The following is a 25,937-nucleotide window of genomic DNA, read 5'->3' as shown; positions in this document are numbered from 1 at the left end:
CAACAGCCCCGACGCTCCTCTGCCCGACGCCGACCCTCCTTCACCCCCAACGCCGAAACCCCTTCCGTCCCGACACCCCTCCTCCCCGATGCTTGGCCTCCTCGATGCACACCACCACTCTCGACACTATTCTATCCCCGATGCATCCACCCGGCCCTGCTCTTCCACCAACGCAACGCCCCATCTTCCTCACGTCGGCACCCTCCCAAATTCCAACATCCAATTCAATGCACATGCAAACAAAAATTTATATTGTACCCAATTTCAACACTAAGCCTAATTTGGTATGGAACCCAATTTAATTCCAGCACTCCAATATCTACATCGAAATAGATCCTAAGAGATTTTGAGTTTTCCTAAGTCAAACGGTCCTAAGTTTGATAAAATATATAGAGAAAAGTATTAACATCTATGATAACAAAGAGGTAAATTATGAAAACATATTTCATAATGTAATGTAATGATACTAATTTGATGTCGTGAATATTATTATTATTATTTATAAATTTGAATCCATTGTATTTCAGAAAGGAGGGAGCAATACTAATGATTTTTTGGTGAAAAAAGTGTACTCACTTTATTTCTCTATGTTTGTCCATATATTTTGCCTAGAAGTATCATATTTAACAAAAAAATAAATCTGAAAATGGTACACATACCACTTTTGTGTTTCATGAAACAACCATTTTTCTTCTCTAAAGCGTTATTCAAGTAGGGTTAGGGGAAAACATCAGAAATTGTTACTGATATCCGAAATGGGTAAGCACTGTGAAGTGTGAAGCATATTTTGCCAAAGCTATGGCCAAACAAAGCGAAACAAAAAGATAGGCATCGCAATTGAGCTGTTGCTACTAGTTCTCTTTTTATCATGATAACAATATTGACGCGGAAGTATGCATTGATGTTGAAATCCTGATTTTGTTTTTCATGGTTTAGTATTATCAATTTACAATAATATGATTTTTTTGAACTGCTTCTCAAAATTTAGGATGCAAATAAGATCTTGAAAAAAAAAGGTTGGCCTGTGTAGGTTGCTTCCTCATCATCATCATGACGATAATAACCCTCCAATGATCCACCAGCACCAATTACCGTTTGCACTGGGCAGAATCCTATTCTTAAAAAGTGAAATGAATATAAAAAATATTGTAACAATCCGCCCACCGTGGGGCGTGAACCCACGACCACAAGGTTAAGAGCCTTGCGCTCTACCGACTGAGCTAGACGGGCTTGTATGGTAAATTTAAAATTTACTTCTCTAGTTAGTTACTACATAATAGAGTTTTCTGTACATACAGGTTAGCAGTTAGCTGGAGTGGTAACTAGTCGAGTTCCATTGGCCATACGACCTTAAAAGCTGACGGGTCCTCTTAACACCTGTGATCTTAAATATGTTAGACCATGAGCATTGATGTTCCACATGTATGTATATGATGTGCTATACATTGCCTACATGTGATGGTGGTTAAAAAGAGGGTTTAAATGTTTCATTAAATACTTGAGATAAACTAGCATGGTTATGTATTAATGTTCAGAGCTGGATCTAAAAATATTTCATATATGCACTTTGCAATATTCCAACACAAATACTGAAGTACAGACTATGGTATCTAAATTGGTATAGGTCTGGCTGACAATTTCAGAGAAATCACTATTTTTTCACCTAGATAAAGTGAGCTGGAATCCACGATTAGAGCTCTGAACACCAGTAATTATCGGCGTAGCCAATAGCATGGTTTAGGGCTAAGCTAAAATGATGTTGTGTACAAATTTTCCAAAAACCTAACACGGGGATTAGAGTAGATACTATAGTTTATTAATTAGGGTGTATTTTGCTGAACATAGCTGCTCTTTAGCTAAAAACTACGAACTCTGATCTTTGCTACTCTGCTCGGAGATTTGGGTCTCAAGGCAGGGTATATCTAGAGGAAGTTGAGGCAATTTGGTGGGACCAGGGTGTCAACTGACCTAGCAGGGGTCAAGTCACCTCATGTTCCTGATGTTGTCCATCCTTCTTCTCTCTTATGTTGATTCACGACCCAAGAGGTATGTCTAAGGTGCGTTGAGTATGTTTGCTTTGGTTAGTGGACCCATGACTCCATGTGCTTCCTTTTAGCTTCACCATATCCCTTGGATCAAGCCAACCTTGAATCCACAACTATTAGTGATGGGGAGTATGCTTCCCTGCATGTGAGAGAGTGGGAGCCTGAGGTGGGACACCAGACATAGGTTAGTTGACCAACCTAGTGGGGTCACCCAACCCCTGACAGGCTCATTCTACTCCATCTTTTGCATGTCCCTGCATTCACATAATCACCTAAACTTGTGCAATTGATTAAAAATAAGCCTTATCGCTAAGTTGATGATTTTTTTTTTCATTTTTATATGAGAGTTGACAATCGTATTTATGATGTAGTGGCCGTCAACAAGCTCCACCAAGCTTACACCTTTGCTCGTCTCGAGCAAATACTAGAACTTAGCCTTAGTGGATCAGGAGTTGCTTTAATGTTAACTCCCCAAAGGCACCAATTTACAACCAACATTTTTCTCCTATTTGAATAAGTTGGCATTCTATAGGAACTCACCCATTTTACTTTAATCCTCGTGTGGCTTATGGCTCTTTCCTTGTCTTGGGTGGCTAAAAGATTGAACAGTTCGATAGTGTACCATTTCTCCCATCCTTTGTTCAACCATCACGCGAAAGGTTTTATAATTTTTTTAAAAATAAATTGAAGTTCCCCGAATGATGCTCTCGGATTACTCATTTTGTGGTGTATGATTCCTCACCCAGGCACATTTTGCAATGCCTCTTCGTCCTACTTCTAACACATGTAGATCTTTGGGTATGAAAAATTTGGAGGCATACTTGCATTGCATATGTTGCTAAGCCAAATCCTAGATCTATAGAGAAAGGTGTCATACACTCAAACCAAGATGTGCAAGTGTGTAGAATAATTGACGAACATTTATTGACTCCTTAAACATGTAGATCTCTCTCTCCAACTGCTATTCTGAGAGCATGGCTATTTTTTCACATCTTCTCTTTTTCCAATTCATAGATCATGCCTCTTCTTTTCTAGAGATCACAATTGCATCATGGAGTTTTTGTTTGATGGAGATGGAATGTCATGTTGTTGCTTACATTTAGTGTGCAAGTATAGCATATTTGAGTGGCGTGTACATGATCTTAATCATAAGAGCATGATAATTTTTCCACTAGGGTCACACCAGACTTGACAAAACTCAATACAAAGTCAAGTAACATATGTAGAAAGGGTTTGTCATGTTTGGATAGTATGGCTTTGATAGGAATTTCTCATCATTGAGGAACTTTGTAATTTTTATTATTTTAAAAACAAATAACTCCAAAAATTTAGTCTCACTTGGAATAGGATGATAGTAACTCCAATCTTATCATATTATATCCCACAACAAACTTATACTTAGTTCAAGCACTTGTATCCCACAAAGTTTTGGGTTCATGGTGGAATCATTTTAAGGCCAACAAACTCAAAATGTAGGTTAGTGTCAAGTTGGAAACTAGGCACTTGATCAAAGAAAATAAACCGAGTAACTATTCATCCTTTCCAACATGAGGGACTAATCATTCTTATAGCACAAAGGTGGTAGAAACTATTTTTTGTCATTTTGATATTTTTAGTTTTTATAAGTAGAATGCGAAAGATAAAAAGATATAACCTACCTGGTGGGGGCTCCTTCCACAAGCTTGTCTTGCTCAAAGGGGCCTCACTGCACCCTTGCGGGTTAAAGCCTATGTAATAGAAGTTCGCATCCATCTGTCTTGTGTCCTCTCGCACGGTGTCGTGGGTCCTTGTTATCTATTCCCCTGTTACTTGTTGCCATGCTACTTGGTCTTACATAGTGTCTTGGATCTCCCTGATCCTAATGTTTAGGTTTTCAACTTAGTGAGTGAGGTAGGTGATGTTGTGGTTGAGCTTGTAGAAGTCATGTGATGAGGTAGAGTGACGTGCACCAAAGTTGGGAGGATAAACGTTTGGTACCCACCACCAGTCGAATGGTGGTAGGAGCCATCGGGTTCTCCCCATTGGGAACTTTCCGCACTACGCCAATGGTATCCTCTAGCTTCATGGGTTGGGGTTGGTGCCAACTAGCATGATAGGAGCTTGGGCCCGTGCACTAGGGAGTCATGGCCACATGTAGGCAGCCGCCGCCAGGGGGGCATGGTCGCGCTCCAGGGGCTGCTGCTAGGTGCCAAGGGGCTGCACGACAACATGCAGCCGGAAGTCACGGGGAGGAGAAGAGAGGGAGGGAGAGATAGAAGTGTTTGTGTTCATAGGGAGAGAGGAGAAAATGGATGTTGACGCATGGAGGATAGATAGGATGCGGTGGGGTTGAGGATCAGCATGCTCTATGGTCGTCCCTTTGTTGGGCAACACGTGGTTGCACAAGTCCAACTTGTCATCGTTCCACAGAAAACACACGTGGTGAGAGAGGAGAGAGAGAGAGGCTGCTCCGTGCGGCCCGTTACCATCGAGTCTTATCGTGTACCGGTTGGGAAACTCATTTTCATCGTCGGTTTGGGATAAGAACCAATGGTGAAAAACTACCAGTTTTGTTTTGTATCGGCGATGATATATATGTTTTTACCAATATTGTTAGAAAATTGGCTGTAAAAATACCATTGGTAAAACCTATTTTCTGTAATAGTGACATTAAGCAAGGTCACGGACTCCTCGTCTGGCGCACCATCAATGATGAGGCTGCCGAGGAGCAGGCCGGCTGCATCGCCGGCATCATGGTCCTGATCATTAGGAGCACCAAGAGGACGTCACTGTGGAGCTCATCTGGCTGGAAGCTACTCGCAGCGGTGAGTATGTGAGGGAGGAGAAGGGATTGAGAAGGGAAGGAGGCTCAATGAGGGAGGACCAACAATTCCATGTATGCAAGGAAGGTTTTCTGCATGAGCTAGGTGCTCGGCTGCTCGGGCGAAGTGATGCGACTAGTTAATTTAATTGATGTGCGTGTGAATTTGCAACACATTCAAACCTTCTTCAAAATATTTTTGCTATTATTAATCCAACCCAATCCATTTGGTACTAAACCCTGTTCCAAACAAACTCCACACTATCACCTACCCCCTCCATACTGATAATTCACGTCGTTTTAGGGGTGGGAGTGTTTTCACATTTGAAGTCGTTTGAGCTGTTTCAACAAACTTCTGGACAAGAATGGCCATAGGCTTCTTTGGTTACCGTCGCACTTATTCATAGGAGCATTAAAACCGCATCTCTTTGGCTGTGCCTCCGCTCCCCCATCGCTTCATAGCTCGCTCGCTCGCCTCCCGTTCCTCGCGACATGGAAACGAGCACCAGATATATCCTAAATTCACGGCGCCAAGGGATCGAACTTGCTGCTCGGGCTTTACTGCACTAACCAGCCCAACAGTGAATGTCTATTAAATGAGAGAAACCCGCAATCCTATTTAATAAAAACAAATAGAAAAATGCATCCTAATTAATTATTCCTTGGTATAATAAATTCTGTTAAAAACAATCTGAATTATCAGCATGAAGGGAGCAGTAGTCCATAAAACCCGTTTTCACGCGCCCCATTGTAGCTGGCCTAATCGTGAGACGCGGCTGCCCACGCACATGGACAGTCCAACACAAAGTGAAACACAAAGTGAAAACTCCTGTATAATAGACATAGTTGGCCATGCAGCCCGAGCCCGTCGGCCCAGCCCAAGGCCTGTTTTTTGGCCCGGCTTGGCCCGGCACGAAGGAGCAGGCCGTGCCTGGGCCTTACCCCAGGCATGTGGGCCGGCACAGCATGGCCTGCTACAGAGCAGGTGGCCCGCTAGTAGCCCGGCCTACCGCCTCCCCGCGCCCCCTCCCCGCAGCCCACACCCCGCTCCCCGCTCGCACCCTCCACGCGCCCCACTCCCCGCTCCCCGCTCGCCCCCAGTCCCCGCGCCCCACTCCCAATTCCCCGAACCCTAAGTCCCTAACTCCCTTCCGCTCCCCCTCCCCGCCACCCCGCGCGGCCGCGCAGTCCCTTCCCCACGCGGCCATGCCGCACTCCGCCCTCCTCCGCGAACCCTCCCCCGTGACTTTGCTCTCCCGTCCTCCGCTCGCCGGCAGGTGGCGCCGCCGGCTCCTTCCCTCCTCGTGGCCGCGCCTCGGGAGCGAGTGCGCCGGCCCCAGGATCCGTGGAGTCCGTGCCTCGGGTGCGCTGCCGCGGCCTACGAGGCCGCCAGATCTAGCTCAAGCGGCTGCCTGCCTGCCTCGCTTTCCCCGCCTCTCTCTCGTCTCTGCGGCAGTGAGGCCTCCTCCATGCACCGCCGTCGGCCTCGAGCGCGGCAGCCGGCTTCGGGCGACCAGATTTGGTGTCCCGTTGCCTGCTCCGACGGATGACGCTGCGGATCTGCCTCGAGGCCAGGGCGAGCGCGCCGGCGTCGACTGCCGCCACCGCACTCTCGTGCTGCCCCTCCTGTTCTTCCCTTTCCTCTCTCCGATGCCGCCGACACGTCGTCATCACCTGCTGAAGCGGGCCTTGGGCTGGCCCAGCCTCCCTGACAGGCCGTGCTTACCGGGCCGGCCCGACACGAAAAACAGCCCAGCAGGCTGTGCCTAGGCCGTCGGCTAGGCCCGTGGCCCTTTTAGGCACGGCCTGGTGGCCCAGCGTGCCGTGCCTGGCCCGTTAGCGCCGTGCCTGGCCCGTTAGCGCCATGTCGTGCTCTTGTCGGGCCTGTGCCGTGCCGTGCCGTGCCGTGCCGTGCCGGGCCGGCCCGTTGGCCATCTATAATAACAGAACATCTTGTGTCGGACAGCGACGACAGCTGCATGCGCGCTTTCGTGTAAAACTTGAAACCTTAGTCTCTTGCAATGTTGCAAACAGTACCTGGAAGTTTGCTCCTTTGTGTCAAGTCATGTCTGCCCGTTCCAGACACACAAATCCTCGTGAGCGCCATGCCATGCCACCATATATCAGCCAGCTCCGCTGGGTGTTTTGAGCTATGAAAAAGTGGAGCATTCCCAGGACAGCCGCAGCATGTGCTCGTGTAATTGGTCATCATCCAAAGTGAGACGTCCAAGGCTGGCCGGGCGCTATGCTGATGTGAGTAGCACGACGAGATCTGCCATGTGTACGTATGTCTGGTGCATGTGAGGGGAGAAGGAAAGGGACCTACCGTAGCTAGTCTCTAGGATACTAGGATCCTAGCCTCTGTCGATGTGCTACCTTTTAATTTTCAGCCCTCAATTCGATGCCTTTTGCTTACACATCGAACAACCTTTTTTTCTAGTTTATTTAAATCCTTACAGCGAGATGATGTAGGTAGAGCTCCAGTCTCAGTTCATAGTAGATTGAATCTGACTCTACGCAGTCCACATTTTTCCAGTGGCCACACACCCTCGAGAAATGAATGTCGATGTTCAGTTTCTTCTGACAATAGCAAACAAGTTTCATCATCTACTCTCCTTCCAATTCCCTAACCTATCCCTGGTTAGAAGTTACTAAGAGTTACCTTGATCCAAAAAGTACAATTCAAGTTATCGTCAAACACTACATGAAACCGGGACTTTGCCCAGTGCTCAAATCTTTGCCGAGTGCCAAATATCAGGCACTCGGCAAAGGCCACCTTTGCCGAGTGCCGCACTCGGCGAAACTTGGCACTCGGCAAATAGGGCTTTGCCGAGTGTATGGCACTCGGCAAAATAAGGCACTCGGCAAATTCAAACTTTGCCTAGTGCCAGACACTCGGCAAAGTTGGGCACTCGGCAAAGAGGCGCCCGGGGATAATGGTATCCAACGCCGTCCTCTTTGCCGAGTGCCTTCTGTTTGGCACTCGGCAAAATATTGGCTTTGCCGAGTGCCTAGGGCTAGCACTCGGCAAAATATTTTTTTTTTGTTTTTTGCCACCAACTTTTTTTCTTAGATTTGTATTTGTACCATGAACAACATGTTCAAATTTGGCACAATTTCATTGCTGTTTGCTATATTTCTTCACTTTATTTCGTTTTCTTGCAATTTTCTGGAAAATGTAGGTTTGAACTGCAGGTGCATCGAATAATAGTTTTGATCCATTCCAAAAATGTTATTCTTGTTTGTTAGTGTCACTTTATGCTAAATCTAGGAACTGTCTCCAAATTTCGATCAACGTGCTCACGGGGCAACGTCGCCAACTTGCGTGCGAGTGGTTATTTAATTCTATAAAATTCAAACGAATCCCGAAAATCATGAAACTTGGCGAGATGTCGTGATATCACATGCATATGCGGTGGTAAAAATTTGAAAACGTTTGGAGGACGTCATCACGCCCGCTGTAGGAAGGAGGAGGAGGTAGGAGGAAGAGGAGGAAGGAAAGGAGGAAGGAGAAGAAGGGGAGGAGGAAGAAGAAGAAAGAGAAGGGAGGAGAGAAGGAGAAGGGGAGAAGAGGAGAAGAAAGGTGCCGCCTCGGTTCGTCGACCCTCACGCCGTAGCGGTCGTCCCCGTTGTCGTCGCCGGCCCTCAGTCTTCGCATTCTCGCTGGCAAGGTATGCCCTAATGTTAGTATTAGTTAGTAAGTAGTAGTGTTAGTAGTAGTAGTTAATTAGTAGTGTTAGTATTAGTTAGTAAGTCGTAGTGACAGTAGTAGTTGTAGTTGTTGTTCATAGTTTTAGTGTTAGTAGTAGTTATTGTTGTATGTATGTGGTTGATGGCCTTCGTGCCTATGTTTGGTATACATGTGGTTGTTGGCCTTCGTGCCAATGTTTTCTGCAGGTTTTGGGAACGTCTCCATGCAGGGGAGCTGCTGCTGAAATTTTCAATGGAGTCTAACCATTTGCCTTTTCTTTGCAGGACGAGGACCGTTGGGAGGCACTCGGTGACCTCGATCGTCTTCGTTGGCGCGTCGCCTCACCACTGCCTGCACCGCGTTGCCTCGCCACTGCAGCGACTCGTCACCGCCCCACTAGCCTGACCTCACCGACGCCCTAGGTATAACCCATCTTGCATACTTGTATCTTGTGTAACCCCAGTTAGGCGTCTCTCGTCCGAAAGAGATACGGTCGTTGGTATGCAGATCTTTGCATACCAAACTCCGTACCTATTTCAGATTGTCCACGTTTTTTGGACAGCCCGTGGATGCGTAGATGGGTTGGTTTCCGTGGCCCGCTCCTGTTCGAGATAGAGTTTCAGCACCACCTCCTCGTTGTTCTCCTGATACACAATCTCCCTGCCAGGACGTGTATCGGGAGAATAGCGGGGAGGTGCTGCCGAAATTCTGTCTTGGATAGGAGCGTACCATGGAAGCCAACCTCATCTACGCATCCTCGGGTGGGATTAGGACCTATCCTTCACCTATTAGATATATAGTAGGAACGCCTTGTGGATTTACCTGCAGTTTTTATTACTCGCTTACATATGCATGTGCCAGAGGATGGATAACCGTGAGTGGATGTACACGGGCCACGCAAGTATGACCCCAGAATGGATGACCAAGACCAATGCTTTCCTAGAGCATGCATTTGGCGAGGCTGCTAAAGGGTTAGCCCGGATGCCGTGTCTGTGCAGCAGATGTGGCAACAAGAAAAGAAAAATTAAGAGGCTCGTGGGGGAAGATCTTATCAAGTATGGATTCACGGCAAACTATACCCGCTGGATCCACCATGGTGAAGCCGATCGTATTAGAGAGGAGGTGGTGAGACAGCGTCTCGAGGATTATGATGGAGATGGCGGGGTAGCAGGCTGGATGGATGACATTCAGTAGGCATGGTTCGGTGAAGGATTGGAGGAGAAGCCAGAGGAAAGCGCAAAGACGTTCTATGATATGCTGTCTTCAGCGCAGAAGCCCTTGCACGAAAAGACAACGATATCGCAGCTGGATGTAATTGGACGCATCATGGGGTTGAAGTCGCAATTTAGCATGAGTTGGGACAACTTCGATGGTATGTTGGCAGTTTTTGGATCCCTGCTTCCGGAGGATCACATCCTACCGAAGAACTTGTACAAGTCACAGAAACTTCTTCGTGCACTTAAGATGCCGTATGAGCAGATCCATGCTTGTCCGAATGGATGCGTTCTTTTTAGGAAAGATCACGAGGGAGCAACGCACTGTCCAAAGTGCAAATCCTCTAGGTACCTAGAGGTCGACACTAGTGATGGCAAGAAGGAACATCTGAGTATCCCTATGAAGGTCCTACGGTACCTTCCTTTCATACTGAGGATCCAACGGCTGTACATGACAGAGGAGTCCGCGAAACAGATGACATGGCACAAAAATGGCAAAAGGTACAATCCGGACAAGATGGTACACCCATCGGATGGCGACGCCTGGACCCATTTCGATGGCATACATCGTGTTAAAGCTGAGGAGGCTCGCAATGTACATGTAGCATTAGCAACAGATGGGTTCAACCCATATGGATTGTCTGCGGCCCCATACACTTGTTGGCCCGTGTTCGTGATACCCCTGAATCTCCCCCCCCCGGTGTCATCTTTCAACCCAAGAACGTATTTTTGTTGCTGATAATTCCTGGACATCCGGGGAACAATATGGGTGTGTTCATAGAGCCTGTGTTCGATGATTTGATCGATGCTTGGGAAAAGGGGGTACTGACATACGACCGAGCTACAAAGAGAAACTTCACAATGCATGTGTGGTACCACTACTCCCTGCATGACTTCCTGGCATATGGCCTATTCTGCGGGTGGTGTGTTCACGGGAAGTTCCCATGCCCAATATGCAAGGCAGGTGTGAGGTTCACTTGGCTGAAGAGTGGTGGCAAGTTTTCTTCATTCGACCAACATCGTCAGTTCCTCCCCCTTGACCATCCATTTAGACGAGACATCAAGAACTTCACAAAAGGTGTTGAAGTCACCGATCCTGCACCTCAGATGATGACCGCTGCCGAGATCCATGCTGAGATAGAGGCTCTCAAAGTTGATAAAGAGAAAGATCGTTTTGATGGATATGGTCAGTACCACACGTGGACTCATAAATCAGGCTTGACTAGGCTTCCCTATTTCAACGATCTTCTTCTTCCACACAACATTGATTTAATGCACACAGAGAAGAATATTGCCGAGGCACTTTGGGGAACACTCATGGACACAGAAAAGTCAAAGGACAATGTTAAGGCAAGAGTGGACATGGCAGCACTGTGCGATAGACCAAAGCAAGTGATGAAGACTCCTGCACCTGGCAAGAAATGGAAAAGGACTTCGGTCGATTTTGTTTTGAAGAAGGACCAAAGGAGGGAAGTATGTCAGTGGGTTCAGTCGTTAATGTTCCCTGATGGGTATGCGGCGAATCTGAGGAGGGGAGTGAACGTGTCCACTTGCCGAGTGTTAGGGATGAAGAGTCATGACTTCCACATATGGATTAAGCGGCTCCTTCCAGCGATGACCAGAGGTTTCGTCCCCAAGCATGTGTGGCGCGTCCTGGCAGAGTTGAGCTATTTCTTCCGCTAGCTTTGTGCCAAGGAGCTATCTCAGGCCGTGATTGATGACTTAGAGAAAGTGGCACCTGTGTTGCTCTGTAAGATGGAGAAGATCTTCCCACTCGGCTTCTTCCTCTCAATGCAGCATCTGATTTTGCACCTGCCTCACGAGGCATGAATGGGAGGGCCCATGCAAGCCCGTTGGTGCTATCCAATCAAGAGATGTCTAAAGGTTCTTCGGAAAAAGTGTATAAATAAAGCCAGAATTGAGGCATCCATGGCAGAGGCATTCATTCTTGAGGAGGTATCAAACTTCACAACATCATACTATAAGGATAGCCTTCCCAGCGTGCACAATCCAATCCCTCGTTACAACACCGATGAGAGGTCATCAAATCTCAGCCTTTTCAAAGGTCAACTTGGTAGGGCAAGCGCTTCGAGCACCAAGACCTTGCGGAATGATGAGTGGCGCACTATCATGTTGTATGTGTTGTTGAACCTTGATGAAGTAAACCCTTATGTGCAGTAAGTTCTCAATGAGCTTGTTACATACGCCGTCACTATCGTCTATCTATCCAACCCCCTTGTCTCTTGCTTTTTTAGGGAATTTCTGAATACATACTAGACAGGAAATAGGGATCCTTCCCCTCAAGAACAAGATAGTCTTCTCAAAGGTGGTGTGCCCGATTTCATTTCATGGTTCAAAAAGAAGGTACCATCCAATTTACATCGTTCCATCTGTGACATCCCACTTTGCTCCTACGAGTGAGTAATGATCTATCCACCCTCACCTTACAGGCACGCACGGATGCGGAAATGGATGAAGAGTTGAAACAGGTTGTCAAAGGCTTCCCCTATAGGGTCAAGTCATTCACCGTATATGATGTGAATGGCGGTCCTGAAGATTATTTCTAATTCATGTAATACTATATTATTATTATTTTCTAGTTATGTTTCGTTCATTTTGCATCTCTATATTTGTCTATATTGTGCTAACTGGTTTACTCTTTGTATTTGCAGGCACTCGACAAAATGCCGGGCGGAAGGCGGACCCAGACCTACAACTCGCTCTATGTGAGGACAACTTAGGAGGCGGAGGCGGAGGCGGAGGCGGAGGCGAGGAGCCGTCCGGCCCGCCGCCCCCGTGGCCGTCCGAGGAGGGCGGTGCAGTCGTCTGCCGTCCCCCCGCCCAAGGAGGACCGGACGACGACCACTAACGACGAGGACCAGCAGCTGGCCCCCCCAGACAGGAGGGGGTGACACTTCCTCTGGGGGGTGGCGGGGGGTGACACTTCCTCTAGGGGGGTGGCGGGGGGTTCCACTTCGAGCACCTCATCGGCAACATACTTGCGCGGGTCCTCGCAGCTCCCGACACGGCCGATCTCGTTTCAGAGGAGGCCGGTGATTCGTCCCAAGGGCGACAAGTAAGTATCCGTTCATTTTGCATCTCTTCTTGTTCATATGCTGAAAACCAAACTGTGGACTAACAATTCTTCTTACTAACTCCTATAGGAACTAGGAACTTGTGTCCGGGGGTGATCATCGGTAGTGCAATGGGATCCTCGGCGGCCTGATCTACCTACACTACCCTGGTTTGGTCACCCACGCCCAGGTTGAGTCGCCTCCCTGGACGTGGGACCACTTCAACTCCGCCGTGGACACCGTGTACGGCACCGTACAGGAGCGGATCAGGCGTGAGTTCTGGGTGAGTCTACATCACACTACATTGCTCAATACTATGAAATCATTAGACGTTCTTGAAATAATGAAAGGACACATGATGTCTGTATGTAGGACTTCTTCATGTTGGAGGAGGGGCATGACCCCGCCTGGGTGACGAAGGTGCAGGACAGGGCATGCAGGGGCCAAGTCACGGACCTGTACTATGAGGCGAGGCTGCAGTGCCACATCAACCACTCGTGCGACGTCCTTGGTCGGTACCCGGGAAGAGCGCGGCCAGGACCATGACACTCACCAGGGAGCAGTACCTCGTAGTAAGTTATAAAACATTGTTACTGACTCATTCCATGAAGAATAGGTAGCCTTCATTTTATATTCTAACATTTCTAATACAATACTTGATGGCATGCAGATGTGTCCTTCTTGGTGCACCAGGCATAGAGACTGTTGGGCGGCCATCGTGGACAAGTGGGTCTCCGATGAGTGGAGGGAGAGGCACGCCCTCCGTCGGGAGTGCCGCCTGTAGATGGGTGGGCCGGCGCACCACCAAGGCAACCGGCCCCTCAGTTCGTACGCCCAGGCCTGGGTACACGCTACGCACTTATTTATTTATTTGTTCTAACGCTCAATTCTCATTACTTCTAATCGTCTTTGTATTTTCCTTGCAGTCCCAGTCGCATGATGGCCAGGAATGCAATGAGTTCATGGCGTACGCCATGGCACACAAGGGCAAGGCGACAGCCCCGGACACCGTCTACAACCCAGAGGACAGGCCCGAGGCGTACAACAACACGAGCGTCCACAGCAAGCTCACCGACTACGCCTCGTCGGCCTGCGAGCGGCATGGGGAGGACTTCGACCCCGCCACCCAGCCCCTTGATACCGACCTCGTGATGAGGCTCAGAGGAGGGAAGCAGCACGGCCGGTACTGGATGGCCTCCAACATGGTCGACTCGACCTCTGTGCCCAACCTCGTCCAGATCCGAGCACAGAGCACGAGCTCCTCCATCCCCATTCGACCTCGGCAGGCGAGCACACTGCAGCAGATGGCAACACTCCAGGTTAGTTCTATTTCATTCGCCGTTCATTACTTTTACACATGTACCTTGCATTTGCATTGTTTAAACGTTGGTGATTGAATATTGCAGGCCACTGTGGAGAGGATGGAGGCCGAGAGGGAGGCCGAGAGGGTCGAGAGGGAGAGGGAGAGGGCCCAGAGGGAGGCCGAGAGGGCCGAGTGGGAGGTCCTGAGGGCCCAGAGGGCGGCCGAGGTGCAGAGGATGCATGACATGTTCTCATTCATGTCGAGCCTCGGCACCACTCTCCCGGGTGTGGTGGTGCCCCAGTCGCTGCTCGCTCCAGTTGTGCCTCCTACTCCTCTGGCTCTAGGCACTCCGGTGAGTATATATATATGGTTGATCAAGTCCTTTAGCTTGTGTAGATACTAATGAATTCAATTCTCCTTTGTGCAACAGTCGTCGGGTTCGAACCCGACTCCTTCGCCTCAGCACACACACCCTGGCTGGATAGGTCCACCACCGCACGGAGGTGCCCCTTCAGGCTCCCATTGGGATCAGTGGCAGTAGGTGGTGCCCCTTCATGTTTCATTGACTTTTCTTGATCTAGGACTTGTGTTGGATGAAGACTTCTTAGATGTTGTCATGGATTTGTACATTGGATGTACGTGTGATGGATTATGCAGGAGGATGTGCTTGTGATGGATGTTGGATGTGCTTGTGATGGATTATGGATGTATGTGATGGATTATGTATGCGTTTTGTGTGATGCTAAATGCATGTGTGCTGTCTCATGTATTATATATGAGTTTTGCGTGTTTGCTTTCGAAGGAAAGCAACAAACAAAAAACAAATTGCAAATTTCCCAGCTTTGCCGAGTGCCAACACTCGGCAAAGAAGTCTTTGCCGAGTGCCAGGGGTGTGGCACTCGGCAAAGCTGGAAAAAATGCTGCAAAAACAGCCACTTCCCCAGTTTTGCCGAGTGCCACAGCCTGGCACTCGGCAAAGAGGTCAATTTTGCCGAGTGCCAGATGGTACCACTCGGCAAAGACTATTTTTAAAAAGATTTTTTTTAAAAAAAATTGTTTCTTTGCTAAGTGCTGAGCCCTGGCTCTCGGCAAAAATTCAAATTTTGCCGAGTGCCAGTCCCTAGGCACTCGGTAAAGACGGCGTCAAATGTTGACGTCAGTTATTTTTTTACCGAGTGCGGGCTTGGCACTCGGCAAAGACTTTGCCGAGTGTCGATTTTTGGCACTCGGCAAAGAAATTTTTGCCGACAAAATCTTTGCCGAGAGACCGTTGCCGAGTGCGGCACTCGGCAAAGCCTTTGCCGAGTGCTTGGCTGGCTTTGCCGAGTGCCCCCAGCACTCGGCAAAGAGGGCGTCTGCAGTTGTGAAAGTCAAACTATCTTAGGCTTGACTAAACTTATAACAAATATTATCAACATGTATGACTCTGATCCAAATAGGTATACTATGAAAACATATTTCATGATGAATCTAATGATACTTATTTAGTATAATAAATATAATTATTTTTTTATATAATATAGTCAAACTTCACATTCTTTGACTAACACTATTCTATTGTAAAATTTTATCTTTCTTGGGACTAAGGAGTTTTTTGGGAATGAAGTACAAACAGGGTGCGATATGTACGTTATTTCCAAAATCACACACAAGCAATAATTGCACATTGAAATGAACTTACCCACCATGCCTATGCAATTGTAGCAATTTTTACCACACTACTTGTGAACCTCTTTGCAACCTCTTGGTCAAATGATTACAAGATGTTTATCAATAATTAGGTCAAAATTGTTCGGCCTTGAATAGCATTCATGTTCCTCTTGTTCATCTTAACGCCAATACTTGAGTGTTGTGCCTTGCGAACCTCTAAGAAAATTAAAGGGGAAGAAAGAATTGGTTGCAACAGATAAAGACCATTTTCACTATAATGGTTTATTTTTCACCGCAACTAGATATCAGGCACAAGAGCTCCATTTAGCAAACTCTGCCTCACGACATATATACGTTTGCCTCTCTTATTAGAATGGACGGTCGTTTTATATCTACAATCATAAGTTGCAAAGAAAAAAGCTTAGACGAACCAGGTCAGCGAGAAAAGGTATGAACAAGGATAAATGCATGGATGCAGATGTGCCTTTTGTCCATTGTGATATGTGCTTTTCTAATTGTACTTCACTCAATGTAGATAAGTTCTTAGCAAAATTCCACTGCTTAGGGATATTTTGCAAGTGTCATATGTAAGGATCTTGTATCCATATGAATGATCATGTGGTTTTGGTGATTTATATGACAACACAATCAGTAGGACGAACATGTGTGTTGAGATATGTTCAAATGTTTTCTAAGGTTCTAGGGGTGCAAGAAATAAAAAGAAAGGAAGATATTAAAGCTGGAACAAAGAGAGAGGATTGAATTGGACTTGTATCATGACTTTATAGTTGGTCAATACGGCATCAGGTTCAAGTTATAGATATCTTCACAATCTTTGCAGCAAGTCCAAGATCATCACAATCGAAAAATGGATCAAAAAGATATACGACGAAAATACTGAAACGTCAACAAATGCATAGCTTACTGATGCTCAGCGGCTCATCAGCTGAGGATTTCAACTGATCCGCTGCAAGTTTTGTAACAAGCAGAAGATCATCAGCCGGAGTTATTTTCTAACTAATTTGGTGCTAGGAGATCGATATGGCCAAATTATCAAGAGATGTGTTGAACAGAGAACGAGGCTACATTTTGCGTGGACGAAAGTTTGTGGCAAAAAATCTCGATCAGTTACATGGCCAGAACAAAGTGGTGTTTGCCGTACACTGACCACGCGCTAAGTACACTGACGATGTACCTGTAGCATGCATGGGTGCGAGTACGACGGCAGTCAAACGACACACTACAGCGCTGGATGAAGGACCAGTGACAGTGAGAAAGCCAATCATGGTGCATGTCCCGTTGCCAGGCGAGATGAGCTACTCCGTACTCCGTAGGTGGGTGAGCGACCCTGCTGGCTAGCCGGCGACGCGTTCTACAGTAGCTAGGTCCTAGCTGCAGTTGCTGGGCTGCTGGCTGGCTCGCTCAACTGAACAAGGCCGGCCGGCCTGAAGCCGCCGCCTGACGCTACCGAGTAGACGATCGAGTGAGCCACGAAACCAACGAAACAGCGCCGTTGTCCAGAGCTGTTAAGCTGGGCGGCTAAATGGGAGGGAAAAAAAAAGCCTGCGTCTCAGCTTGCAGGATGCAGGGCAAACACAAGCAGGACCGCCGGCCGGCCGGCCCCATGCATTGCAATCGGCGCGATCTGTTCCACGAGTTTTGCGTTTGTTTTGCTCGAGGTGCTGCATCCATCCGCTTTGTCCAGCCCTGCGAAAGCTGTACTAGGATGCTGTTCTCTGTACTGTTCCATTTCATGTCCCACTTTAAGAAAAGCACAGGCTAGATATTGGCTCTGTTCGCTTTATTGAAAAGCCACGACTGAAAGTACTGTTCGCTGATTTGTTATGAGAGATAAAATACTGTTCGTTTGCTGAAATAATATGTCTCATAAGACAAGCGAACATGACCAATATTGTATGCGTGTCCTTATTTGGATATAGTCGGATTCACATTAATCCACATGTGTTTGAGTGAATTGAAGTGGAACTTGAACTAAATTTGACCCCAATCTAACCCAAAGTATATGGATTGAGGTGAATCCGATAACATCCAAACAAGACCGTAATGAAATCTTCTATCTAGGAGTATATATATGTATGCGCGGGCTCTTAATAATTAACAAATAAAGACATCCGCACATTGAGCCGTGCATAAAAATACACAAAGTGGGAACCCAATTACAGTTCGATTTATCTGACGTATGTAAACGTCTATTCTTAAAACTAATTATATCTATACACAAACTCAATTATAAAATACACAAAGTGGAAACCCAATTATATCTAACAAACTCAACCTTGGACAATATTCTGCCGTCTTAAAGATATCCATACACATACATCGGTCTTGAGCTGTTACTTATACAACTTCACGAGAGCTGCATGACGAGTCTCATCCAAAGCTCATCACAACTATCCCTGTAACTCCATGACTTCACTTGACACCTGTAGTAGCTGTACACTCTTCTCTTTGTCACCATAGTCCCTAACTCTATCAAGTGGAATTAGATTTCTCTCCAACCCTGACATATACCTCCCTGAAGCGTCTGTACCCTATTAGGCATGACACGAGCTAATTGAATCCAACACCACACTCACCATGACAGCATACGGGACACGAAGAACCTCATAACCTCTACCTGAGTCACACATAGAAAATGCCACCTTAGCCTTGCTCTTTCATTTCCGCTACCATGCTATGTCCGACATCTTACACCGTATCCTCTTGCAACCCTAACCAACCAATTTACTCGGGTTGCAATTACAAACATTCGCCGTCTATATACTTACTTTCAATTCAACCCTTCCCATCATTTGATCCACACTTCAGAACCCAAACATGCAATTTGAATCGATCCACATCATCCTTGCTTATTTGGAAGCACACTAACTCCAATTCAAACTTGCATCTTGAGCTCCCGCCATGTGTCACCACGCCACAGAGAACTAGAAACCCTATCATCCATCACGCTCCTATGTTGTTGTCGTTGATCCTTTTCATCATCTCTGCCCATAGTATGACAAGCATGTCGTTGCAAACCTCTCCACCATGCACCACAATATGTTCACCCTCCAAGCGAGCTGTATGCAAGCCATCCTAAACTGTTTGCATTGTGCCCCCTGAACTGTTTGGCCTCGGTCCATCAATCATAGCCAACGAGGTGCTCTACACATTGACCTTGTCAGCATGCACACCTGACTTCGTCACACTCTTGAGCACCTGCAGAAAACATCATTGTCAAACTCCCATTAGTCGCCATGTGCACCACTACCGAACATTGTCAACAACGTCCACTCACCACCAACGAGCACTGTAACACCGCCTCGAGGTCTAGTTACACGAACACTACCTCTCCATCTTTGCCTGTTGCAAATTCCATCAGCATCTATAATGTCTTGTCGAGCTTCACTATGTGCATAGACCTGCAACAACTCTCACGACACACCCTCGTTGTCTTGCACCCGGATCTGACCGACATGTCTTCCCAATCACTAGACTATCCATCCACTACCAAACCCACATGTGTCGTCATTATATTGTTGAACTATTTGCTTGCTTACCTTTTGCATATGTGTTGTATCATGCTTAGCTGCAGATCTTCCAGCACACAAAACCATTAATAATCATTGATAATAATAATCATTAGATCTATTTTATTTTCTAAACAGTTCCGTACACATCTATGTCATTATGAAAAAAATATAAACATAAGAGTTTCAACTTAACTCGAGGATAAAAAAAATTCTAACAACAATAAGTTTAAATTTTGACCATCAAAATATAGATTTATGACGTGATGAAATATGGGTTGCAAGAACAGCCACCATAACTTAAGCTGAGATTTCAGTCAAATGCATATTTAAGATACGCAGAGGTACTATGAAGAGGGGACAAAAACTATGTATGTGGACGAAGAAACATATAGATCAATAATTGATAGATTTATTGCAAGTGAATAGAGATTATAGAGTATCTCTATGTGTATCATATTAGAAAATAAATGGAAAAGCATGCAAATTAATATCAATATTTGTTATAGTAGCTATATTATGAATTAAAACATAAACATGTATAATGTTTATGTGTCATATCATGGTATGATTCTATCATGTGCGGAAACACTGGTTAGCTAGTCAAGTAGTTTAATATCAATAGCGTTTCAATTCTATGGATCGATCTTTCTAATTTCTTCGAAAATTTCTAGAGTTTATCTTTTTTTACCACATCTTAGAACCAACGTAGAGGCTAGAGACTCGTTGGGACTGTACAATAAGATCCTTACACGGACAAACAACATGCCTAAGCTCACCAAGATGGTGACGGATTCATCCCCTAGTGCGACAAGCCATGCAAAAAACTGAGTAGACAACTCCTGACGCCCTGTAATAATTTGCAAATGCCCTCTTTTTCTGGTTGGCTCCAAATCTCTCATGGTATCTCTCCTGACGCCCTAGTCGCAGCGCGCTGAGCTGAGCCGCTGACCCCGCCGGTGGCTACTCCGGCCCCGGCGTCCACCCAACATATCGCCGTCGACCACTCCGGTTGCGCCGCCCACTACAGCCATGGAGCGCGGCTCCTGTTCCCGTCTTTCCTGGGCCGATGAGGTGGAGGAGGAAGAGGCTTCTCGGAGCACTGGGAGATCCGCTTTCCTTGAGCTGCCCCCTCTCGCTGCGGCGGCGCACGCCGAGCTCGGTCTACGCTCTAGCTCTTTCGATCCTGAGGCGGAGCCTTTCCTCGCTTCTCCGGGGGGGGGGGGGGTCCGTTGGGAGGCTTCACCTCTCCGATTCCGAAGCCTCCCTCGATGACTCCGATGCACCACCCCCCATCAGGTCGCGGGAAGGCTGTGCAGCGCCATCGCCCGCCGCGCCGGCGCAGGCGCCGCTGTCCCCGTCGGGGTGGGGGGGAGGCTTCATGGCCAACGCACGGAGAGAGAATGCACACAAAATTCCTCAACGCCTAGCGTCCATTGTCGTCCACCCTCCAGGATGTCTGTCGCTCCGGACGTGGAGGGCTTTCGGCCGGTGCAGAGCAGGAGGCGTTGGCGCCGCGTCACTTCCCCAGGCCGGCCGGTACCATCCAACCTCATCGGAAAGTGCTTCAACTTCCTCGCCGGAGATCACGTGCACGCCGACTGCACTTTACCGGCCAAGTGCTTCAACTATAGGGATGCCGGGCACCAGGCGCGGGACTGCCCCCACCCCCTGCCATCGGTCGTTGGGAAGGCAAACGCGGCCGCTCTCCGCCATGTGCCTCTGGTTTCACGTGGGGTGCTTGTCGTCGTCGGGCTACGCACAGCTAGGGTGCTTCATCAGCGGACACGACATCTACATGTTGGATTGATCTCCCATGCCATTAGGCCCAACGGCCTTTGGGCCTTGTTCTCGCGCCCTGATCGGGGGCGCCCAACCCTACATGGTTGGTGGGCCCCCGTCGCACAACGCTATAAAGGAAAGGTGAGGGTCGGGACTCGTAGTACGAGGTTCACCGCGCCGCCAGACACCCCACCGACATCCTAACCCTAACCCGATCTTGAGAAGGGGCGCTGCCAGCGACGGGAAGCACCACCGACGCCGGCAACGCCACCCCGACGCATACGCCGCTGCCAAGGACGTCACTGCACCGACTCCTCTCTCCACCGAATGTCGCTGCCGGCGTGCAGATGGCATCAGCGAACGAGATCCCGACCGGCGCTTCCACCACTCCGACTGCTTCGACCACTATGGCCTTCGATGGTCTGCAACCTCTCACTCCCCTTCTCTCTGCCTCTCTGTAGATCGTGTATTAGGATCTTTGATTACTGGGATTTTGACTCGATTGAGTCCTACGAAATTTAACAATGGTATCGGAGCCAGGTGACCTCTGTGTATCCCTAACCGGATAAAAGAAGAAAAGAGAACAGATCCATTTGGATCAGAGAAGAGATAGGGCCCTCGGCTCACGAAGCCGAACCCTAACCCAAGAATAGAACAGATCTAATTCGGATTTGGCCGAACCCTAAGACCTAACCCTAATTCCCCACATCAAAAGAAGAAGGGGAAAGGGGAAAGAGGGGAAGAAGAAAGAAAAGAAGGGTCGGAACCCTAACCCTAACCCTAGTTTCCCATTCAGATGAACGAAAGAAAAGAAAGAAGATAGAAAACGAATCCGAAGGGAGAAGAAAACTACCTCGTCGTGCGTTGGGATGGCCCTTCGCCGGCGCAGGAGAAGAAGGGCCGAGCTGGGGGCAGCTGCTCGCCGGGCTCGACCAAGGGGATGACGTGGCCAGGCCGCTCGACGGTGGCGTGCTCACCCGTTGGGGAGCACGCGCCCCGGCGAGGGGGCCAGCGACGGCGCCATGGCTGCCCGCTCGGCCATCCTCGCTCACGGCTGCTCGGTGGCTGCTGTCATCGCTGTGGCTGAGAAGAGAGAGTGAAGAGAGAGAAAGGGCAGGGGGCGAATGAGCTAGGGTTCTGGGGCACCAGGCCGCGGCGATAGTTTTGACCAGCCGAAATGAACGCTCGGCCGTCCGATTCGATCCGACGGTGGAGCGCTGACTTGACCGCCGGCTGGCCTAGGCGGGCGCGCGCGGTAGCGCGACTTTGCCGTCCCAGGCCCAGGTTGCGGCCTGGGTGCGGCCTGCGTGCGCGGAGAGCTGGGCTGAGCCGGTTTTTGCCGTCTTGGGCCGCGCGCATGGGTGAGCTAGGCCGCGCTGGGCTGAAGTGAAAAGAATTTTTTTGTTATTATTTTCCAGGAGCAATTTTAATGCATATTTTTTGATGGATTTGAATGATTTTGATACAATTTTTTTCTGTGCAAATTTTATCCAACGATATTTTGCCAGAAAACAATAAAGTACTTAGTGCTTCTGAAAAAATAATAATGTGAAAAGATTATTAATGTTTCCTGCTATGCATGATAATTATTGTTCTCTTTGATTAAATTTGAACCAACGGGATAATTTAATTTTAAGAGAAGTGATGAATTTCTGATAATTTTGATGAGATTATGATGTTGTTATTTTCTGACCAACGTTGTTAATAACAATATTATAATTTTGATCCATGAGAAATTGTGCATTAATTTTACTTCTGCCCAACTGGTGATGTAAAATGTTTTGCATGGATGAATTATAAGTTTTAATTTGACCAACGTTGAGTTAAAGCATGAAATTTTATATATAAATATTTCTTACTTACTCTGGTGTGGTTTCAGGAGGCAAATGCATTATGAACATTGCCAACATCCCAACACTCAATGGGACCAATCACCGTGTGTGGCGGGAGAAGTATGAATTAGAACTTGCGTTGGGAGAGGTCGATTTTGCCATCACCTCACCGTGTCCTACTGAGCCAGAGGACCCAGTGAGAGGTGAAAATGAATCTGACGTAGATTTCGCTGCTCGAAAGCATGATCATGCTGAAATAAGAACGAAATATGACCTTGAACATAGGCAATGGACTCTCTCCAACCGCAAGTGCCTGTTGGTGGCCAAGGCCACCATAGAAGAATAGATAAGGGGCTCAATCCCTGAATGTGCTACTGCCATAGAATATCTTGAGAAAATCAAGAGTCAGTTTACTGGGTCTACCAAGGCCACAGCAAGTTCACTGATTAAGAAGCTTGTGAATGAGAAATTCACTGGTGGTAGCATAAGAGAGCACATTTTGAAGATGAACACTACGGCATCTAAGCTAAAGGAAATGAATTTGAAGGAGGATGATTTCTTAATTCATTTGATTTTTGCTTCTTTGCCAAACGAATATGACACCTTCATTGTGAACTACAATATGTAGCCTGAAAGATGGGGCATAGAAAGACTCATCTCAATGTGTGCTCAAGAAAAGGAGAGGATAAAGTCCTCACAGGGTGAATCCGCTCATTTTGTGAAGGATAACAAAAGAAAGAACTTTAATGGCAAGAATTCTAAACCACAAGGGAAACCTAAGTGGGATAAGGCCTCTTCCTCCAATTCACAGGGAAAGAAACCCCAGGATTCTGAGAATCAGCAATATGGTGGAGCTGAAAAAGATCAGTGCAAGCACTGCTTCAAGAAGGGACACTACAAGAGGGATTGTCCAGACTTCCTGAAATCTCTGCTAAAGAAAGGTGATGAATTTATTACATTTGTAGGTGAATCCTTGTATTTATGTTATGATAAATCCACTTGGTGGGTTGATTCAGGAGCAACTACTCATGTTGCAAATTCCTTACAGGGGTTAAGTGGGACGAGAACCTTGCGAAGAGGAGAAAGAACGATTAAAGTTGCAAATGGAGTGCAAGCCAATGTTGAAGCCATTGGAGTTTTTTCTTTAGAATTGAATAATAGTTTTGTACTTAGACTTAAAGAAGTACTTTATGTTCCCTCTTTGCGTAGAAATTTGATAAGCGCTTCGAAACTTGATGAATGATGGAATTGATTGCCACTTTGGTGGTGGCAAGTGTAAGATACTGGTTGATAATAAATGTGTTGGTCTTGCCTTCCGACAAGACAAGCTTTATTTATTATCTCTTGCTGAGAATACGAACAATATATGCGATGAGAATGTGAATGATTCCCCATCTACAAATGTAACTAAGAAGCGGAAGAGAATTGATAATGTCTCTTTGAAATTATGGCATTGTCGCTTGGGCCATATTTCAAAGGAAAATATGTCAAGAAAATTAAGAAAGATGCCAAATGAAGCACATGAATTTTAGAAATAATCCACATAGACATATGTGGTCCTTTCCTATGAAAAGTGTGGATGGTTATGATTCGTTTATAACATTCACAGATGACTACTCTCGTTATGACAATATTTATCCAATTAAAGAAAGATCGGAAGCGTTGGATAAATTCAAGATATTTAAAGCTGAGGTTGAAAAATCAGCACAATAAGAAAATCAAGATAGTACGATCAGACCGAGGTGGAGAGTACTATGGGCGACATACCCCATATGGCCAAATTCCTGGACCATTTGCAAAGTTCCTATAGGAAAATGGCATAGTTGCTCAGTACTCCACACCGGGGGAGCCTCAGCAGAATGGAGTGGCTGAAAGATGTAACCATACCTTAATGGATATGGTAAGAAGCATGATAAGTTACTCCACATTACTGATTAGTTTATGGATGGAGGCGATGAAAACCGCCATTCACATACTTAATCGTGTACCAAGCAAGTCGGTGCCTAAAACACCATATGAATTGTGGACAGGAAGGGAACCCTCACTCAACCATTTGCATGTGTGGGGCTGTCCAGCTGAGGCAAAAGTTTTCAACCCGAACATAGGAAAGTTAGACTCCAAGACAGTCAGCTGCCATTTTATTGGCTATCTAGAAAGATCGAAAGGATATCAGCTTCTATTGTCCTAACAGACATACGAAGATTGTAGAAACAAGACATGCTGTGTTCTTGGAGGATAACATGATCAGGGGGAGCATGGTAGCACGAGAAATAAGCCTACAGGAAAAGTGGGTACATGTACCCACTCCGATGGTTGAAGAACCATTCTTCACGCTACCTGCTGCTGTTGCACCGACAGCGCAGGACACTGTAGTGCCAACACCTGTTGCAAGTTCTCCCGTGGCGACAATGAATGAACATGAGAAATCTATCCTTGAGGAACCTATAGAACCAAATGTTGCACATGAGGAAGAACAACAACAGCCCAATGTGGAACAAGTGCCGGAGGCACCTAGAAGGTCTCAAAGAATAAGAAGATTAGCTATTACTGATGACTATGAAGTTTATGAAACAGAAGAATGTCAGATGGGGGATGATCCCACCTCATTTGAAGAAGCCATGAGAAGCGACCACTCATCAAGTGGCTTAAGGCCATGGAAGATGAATTGAAATCAATGAGTACCAATAAAGTTTGGGACTTAGAAAATATTCCTAAAGGAGCCAAAACAGTAGGCTGTAAATGGGTCTACAAAATGAAATATGACTCCAAAGGGAATATAGAAAGATTTAAAGCGTGACTTGTGGCGAAAGGCTTCACGCAAAGAGAAGGGATTGATTATAATGAGACGTTTTCTCCAGTCTCATATAAAGATTCCTTCAGAATTATAATGGCACTTGTAGCCCACTATGATTTGGAGTTACATCAAATGGATGTAAAGACGGCTTTCCTAAACAGGGATTTGGAAGAAAATGTTTATATGGCACAACCAAAAGGTTTTGTCGTAAAAGGAAAGGAA

At 46.8% G+C, this 25,937-nt stretch overlaps 1 non-coding gene across 1 annotated transcript; it reads right to left on the bottom strand.

Moving 5' to 3' along the window:
* Positions 1 to 1,157: 1,157 nt before the first annotated feature.
* On the bottom strand, positions 1,158 to 1,230 carry TRNAK-CUU (transfer RNA lysine (anticodon CUU)). Its single transcript has one exon. It is a non-coding gene; the product is annotated as a tRNA-Lys (tRNA).
* Positions 1,231 to 25,937: the final 24,707 nt, after the last annotated feature.

Source organism: Miscanthus floridulus, chromosome 13 (assembly GCF_019320115.1).
Source record: "Miscanthus floridulus cultivar M001 chromosome 13, ASM1932011v1, whole genome shotgun sequence".
Classification (NCBI taxonomy): domain Eukaryota; kingdom Viridiplantae; phylum Streptophyta; class Magnoliopsida; order Poales; family Poaceae; genus Miscanthus; species Miscanthus floridulus.
The sequence above is the reverse complement of the archived record's forward strand: the minus strand, read 5'-3'. Positions and strand labels throughout refer to the sequence as shown.